We start from the raw sequence: 6293 nt of genomic DNA, 5'->3' as shown, positions 1-6293 counted from the left end.
CGCTAGTTCATTCCCCGCAGCCCCGCTCCAGCCTGCAATGTTCTCCTCCGGCAGGCACAGGCAGAGCAGGGCTACGGGAAGATGGCGTCTGGAGGCGGAGCCCTGTATTGGAGACTATTTGTCTCCAGTACAGGGCTCCGCCTCCGGACGCCATCTTGCCGTAGCCCTGCTCTGCCTGTGGGAGGCTGAGCAGGAGATTGAACATCGTCCAGGCCAGGGGGAGCTGCACCTGAGGCACCAGAGGCCAGCTGCGTGAGGGGACGTCTTCTGCCAGGTGAGCCTTTTCTTGCAGGTGAAGTGTTTGGCCGCATTGCGTGTATTTTGTACTGACATGTTTGCCCGCAGTGCGTTTATCTTGTACTGACATGTTTGGCCGCATTGCGTGTATTTTGTACTGACATGTTTGCCCGCAGTGCGTTTATCTTGTACTGACATGTTTGGCCGCATTGCGTGTATTTTGTACTGACATGTTTGCCCGCAGTGCGTTTATCTTGTACTGACATGTTTGGCCGCATTGCGTGTATTTTGTACTGACATGTTTGCCCGCAGTGCGTTTATCTTGTACTGACATGTTTGGCCGCATTGCGTGTATTTTGTACTGACATGTTTGCCCGCAGTGCGTTTATCTTGTACTGACATGTTTGGCCGCATTGCGTGTATTTTGTACTGAATGTTTGCCCGCAGTGCGTTTATCTTGTACTGACATGTTTGCCCGCAGTGCGTTTATCTTGTACTGACATGTTTGCCCGCAGTGCGTTTATCTTGTACTGACATGTTTGCCCGCAGTGCGTTTATCTTGTACTGACATGTTTGCCCGCAGTGCGTTTATCTTGTACTGACATGTTTGCCCGCAGTGCGTTTATCTTTTACTGACATGTTTGCCCGCAGTGCGTTTATCTTGTACTGACATGTTTGCCCGCAGTGCGTTTATCTTGTACTGACATGTTTGCCCGCAGTGCGTTCATTTTGTACTGACATGTTTGCCCCCATTGCGTTTATTTTGTACTGACATGTTTGCCCCCATTGCGTTTATTTTATGCTGACATGTTGCCCGCAATGTGTTTATTTTGTGCTGAAATGTTGCCCGCAATGTGTTTATTTTGTGCTGAAATGTTGCCCATTGCGTTTATTTTGTGGTGTCTGGGGTAACTGTTGCTGCATTTATTATTTAATGGTCATAGTTGGCTGTGTTTGCTGCTTTGGGGTTATGGCATACTATTAAATAGCATCACACAGTTTCTGCACACCTATGATGTGAATCCACGTTTGACCACATCACGGCGTAAACACTGCTTTCTTATGCCTCGCTGTTGCATCATTCTGTTAGCTCCGCCCATAGAATGTCATGACCACGCCCATTTTTCGCGCACGCTGCAGACACCAAATTTTTGGGCGCGGCGCGCTGCACCCCCTATTTTTCGCCCCACCCCCCCCCCCCCCACCCCCAATTCACCCCGTCCCAGGTTGAGCCTACAAAAATCTGGTCACTCTACCTTAGTCCATACATCTTCTGCACACACACGATACGCTATCACGCGCATAAAAGTTTACCAACCTCACGCATCATCTATATGATACAATACTTGCATAATACACAGTGCACGCCCTATTATTGTCATTTCAAACAGTGAAACATTTTTCACGTTAGCTGTAACAGCATTTGAATTATCCGCTCAGTCTGGAAGATGTAGAGGGTCATATGGTACAATCTCAACCCAGTCACATGACCGTGACGTCAACTCCTTGAAACTGGTCAACTAACTCTAGCGTGTATCGTCATCAAAGGTCCTTCAGCGGGGTGGAAAAAATTAAAGTACTGTAATAATCGATTCGTTTATGAGTGGGCAAAAATACTGAGGGCGCAAATTGCAATCGAACTGCACGTTACGCCATTAAGTACACCGGTTTGCCTTTTACGACCCGGTGTAAGAATGCATATCTGCAGTACCAGCCGCACAGAAGGTCTCAGCCAGAAATAATAAGGCGTCTGAAAGTTTGACAGGTAAATACACGTGTGTTTTTGTCGCTTATGATTAGGGACAAGTTTCTAAGTGAAGCGACACTCGTGGTGGTCGGCTGTGCTTCGGCTCTTGAGTACTGCTACTGTGTCGAAGCAGCTTTCCTAGAGTGAGAACTAACGTGATCATGGCAGGCGGAGGTGGAAGTGCTTGTGAAGGTAATAGGAACGAACGTGATTGTCAGTACTGCGAGCTGTGCGGGAAAATGGAGAATTTGCTACGTTGTGGACGATGCCGAAACTCTTTCTACTGCAGTAAAGAACACCAGCGTCAAGACTGGAAGAAACACAAGCTGGTGTGTAAGGGCGCCCCGGCAACCACTCCTGCAGGACTTACAAATTGTACAATGAGCAGTAATAACAGCAAACCATCTTTACAAGAAGCGAAAACTGCGTCTTTGGACCTTGAAAGAGCAACTAAAGCGCTTATAACGCAGACTAATACTTTGACCACTAACGCGAACCCTGCGGCTCAAAGGTCAGCTGCGTTAAGCCCCGACTGTAAACAGCGAGAGTTGGTGGTTGGTGGGGCGACTCTGACAGAGATCAAAGAAGAGGATTACACTCAGACTTCCGGCGAAGCTGGGGCAAGTAGTGCTGCTAGAGGAGGTGGAAACAGCCTGGAGAGGCCAAATGGGCACACTAAGCCTCTCCTTCAAAAGTTAGCTCAGGAGTACATCATTCCCTGCATGAATAAACATGGCATTTGTGTTCTGGATGACTTTTTGGGCCAAGAGACAGGAGATAGAATAGTGAATGAAGTCAAAGCCTTGCATAGCACAGGACAGTTTACAGATGGACAACTTGTGAGCCAAAAGAGGGACTCTTCCAGGGACATCCGTGGGGACCAGATCACTTGGGTAGAGGGCAAAGAAGCAGGATGCAAAGCCATTGGTCACCTGATGAACAGCATGGACAGCCTCATTCGTCATTGTGGAACCAAATTGGGGAATTTCCGAATTAATGGCCGAACGAAGGTGGGATCATTTTAGTGTGTAATTTAGAGATGGTAGCTGGATTTCAGCTGAGCAGTTTCTCTAGATGTACATATGAACATTCTCTCCTTGAACAGAAACTGAACTTTGCATGAGGCTAATCCGATTTAGAAGATTGATTGATTACATGAAAGGTAATTAATCGGCTACCAGGTAATTAATCGGCTACCAGGTAATCAATCAACCTTCTAAAGTTTCCCATATTTCTACTGATACTGCATCCCAATTGACCCTCCAATTTGTTTGAATCGGGGTAAAATTGGTGCAGCAACATATCAGTCCTATCCATTTCGGGCTGAAATCTGTCAAATGTGTTGGTCGGACATGCTGGCAAGATCTTGGTCAAAAATGTTTGCTGGTAATGGCGTTTGATGTCGCGATGACCTACAAACCTGATTAATCCCGTGCTTCTAAACCCCCTCCCCTTCCCAAGTGTATAAAAGTTCCTCTCCTGCAGTATAAAATCACACTTGTTCTGCTGCCGCCACTCCTGGCTGCATCCGCCGTCACTCCCATGTGGCACCAGGTGTGTGTGATGTCCCATGCGCCATGTGATCTACATATCACGCAGTGGTGCGAGAGAGATCTGTCTCTTGGTCGGTCTGTGATGTATGGGTAGCTTAAATCTGATTTTGTCTCATGCAACCTTTCGGGCTGGAACCCACTAGAGCATTTTTTTGAGGGTTTAGGGATTGCATTCAAGCACTAGTGATTTCCCTAAATATTCTGCCAATGTAAATGGATGGGACAGATTCCACTAGAGCGATTGTGATTAGGCAAATTGCAATCACACTGTGTACAAACAGAGGCGCCAAGCAGAGTAAAACAATGTTCTAAAAATGATAAAAAGAGGGAAGTCGAGGTAGACTTACCTCCCTCTGGTAGTGGACATATACTCAAATGCAGAGTAAAAAATATACAATTTATTCACAGCTCCATAAAATCGCAACACGTTTCGCGGTCAACTGTCCTGCTTCATCAGGCAGTACAGGAGCATATAAAACTGGATTAGGTCCATAAAGCGTGTGAGCGCCTCTCCACAGAGGCGCTCACACGCTTTATGGACCTGAACCAGTTTTATATGCTCCTGTACTGCCTGATGAAGCGGGACTGTTGACCGCGAAACGCGTTGCGATTTTATGGAGCTTTGAATAAATTGTATATTTTTTTACTCTGCATTTGAGTATATGTCCACTACCAGAGGGAGGGAAGTTCACCTTGACTTCCCTCTTTTTTTATAATTTTTAGAACATTGTTTTACTCTGCTTGGCGCCTCTGTTCGTACATATTACAGCACGATTAAGTCCACTGCTGGTGGAGGGGTTCTTTCCCCATTTTCCTATCTATAGAGAGCGACTTTTATACCTGAGTGGGGTCATGTACTAATACTCTCCACCTGCCTGTTAAGTGGTTACCTGATGGTAACCCACCTTTGTGAGTATAAGAACCTTTGACATTACATTATATATTGCTTACCAGACAATATTGCACTATTGGGCTCTTGGTGTCCTCTGTTTTGTTTTTACAAATTGCAATCACAGCACATGCAGCATTTTGGGCGCCTTTCCATTCTAATGTATTGTATGGCCTGGTGCACACCAGAGGAGTTTTTCTGAGCGTTTTGAGTTTTTAAATCTGCTGCTAATGTTATCCTATGTGTCTGTGCACACTGGAGCAATGAGGTTTTGTAAAAAAAAAACCCATAGCATTACATTGGGAAGAGCTTTTGAAACCTCTAAAAGCTCTTCCCAATGTAATGCTATGGAGTTTTTTACAAAACCTCATTGCTCCAGTGTGCACAGGCACATAGGATAACATTAGCAGCAGATTTAAAAACTCAAAACGCTCAGAAAAACTCCTCTGGTGTGCACCAGGCCTAAATGAGCAGAGAAATTGCTCCCAAAATTTGGCCATTTATAAGAAAAATGTGGGTCCTTAAATATATTGTGTAATGCACTAGTACCCAGTTTCAGTAGAGGTTCACTGGTATGCCCTATGTACAAAAAAGTACCACTGTGTAGATCTCTGAGATGCTAAAAATTCCTAGTTAGATTTTATGTACCGTAGCTTGGAATTTGGCCAATCAAAACAGTCACCTGCTGCATTTGGTAGGTCAATTTACAGGATGCTTGAATAATTAGAAACTAGGATACAGTTAATTGACTATCTGGAAATTGGTTATGGGAACCAAATGTTCAGCGTTAGCCAGCAGCCTAACAAACACTGGAGCTGCAGTGTTTCTTTGGCTGAATTTCAAGCTGCATGCACACCTTGAAGGACAACTGAATTGAGAAGAATATGGAGGCTGCCGTATTTATTTCCTTTAAATCCATACCAGATGCCTGGCAATCCTAGTGATCTATTTGGCTGCAGTAGTGTCTGAATAACACCAGAAACAAGCATGCAGTCAAACAAACACCTGATCTGCTGCATGCTTGTTCAGGGTCTGTGGCTAAAAGTATTAGAGACAGAGGATCAGCAGGCTAGCCAGGCAAATAGTATTGTTTAAAACCAGATAAATATGGCAGCCTCTATATACCTTTCGTTACAGTTGTCCTTATGAAACCACCAACTCCGATTCCAGGTACCCTAAAAGGCTCAGATGCCTTGACTCCGACTCCTTAGTCAAATACTTACCAGGACTGTGGATTTGGTACAAAAATCATATGGCTCCTCAGTTAATGAAACCACCGACTCCATGTACCCGAAAATTGCTCTGACTTCGACTCCACAGTCCTGCCTAAGGGGATGTGCTGTGCCCCGTCGCAGTATCCGGTGAGTCCATTCACACTACTTACTGTTGTGCATCCGGCCCTCTGCTTCCACCGTCGTAGCCATCACCATTCTACTCTTTCCCCCGCTGCTCACCCGTCTTCATTTGTCCGCTTTTCGGGTCCTCCACACCACTACTGGGCTCTAGGACAAGTGCCGGTATGCTCAGAGTCCCGGCAGAAATGCGCTACCATTGGCCAGAGCAATGAGTTTCCACCTAGCAACTGAGGAAATTCTCAATGGTCAACTGCTCGTGAACCAATGCAGATCCTTACTGGTGCTATGGAGGAATCCCTTTGGTCTTTTGCACTGCAATCATAGACCTGGTTCAGCCGCAACTCCGATACCAGCACTTTTCATAGATCCCAGCAGCGGTCAGCTGCGTTGACAACCTGAATAGAACACAGGTGAGTTGATCTGGAACGGTGAGGGAAAACAGCCTAGTTCCCATAAGCTTGCACAGGTTTGGTGAACATCTGTAAAAATCATACTAGTTGGAATTGTGCATT

The 6293-nt window shown here is 45.7% G+C and overlaps 1 pseudogene; it reads left to right on the top strand.

Annotated features, from left to right (window-relative positions):
- Positions 1 to 1756: 1756 nt before the first annotated feature.
- Positions 1757 to 3009, top strand: LOC137504807 (egl nine homolog 1 pseudogene; annotated as a pseudogene).
- The last annotated feature ends 3284 nt before the right edge of the window (positions 3010 to 6293 follow it).

The sequence above is a fragment of the Hyperolius riggenbachi genome, chromosome 4 (genome assembly GCF_040937935.1).
Source record: "Hyperolius riggenbachi isolate aHypRig1 chromosome 4, aHypRig1.pri, whole genome shotgun sequence".
NCBI lineage: Eukaryota > Metazoa > Chordata > Amphibia > Anura > Hyperoliidae > Hyperolius > Hyperolius riggenbachi.
This window is presented reverse-complemented; position numbering and strand designations above follow the sequence as displayed.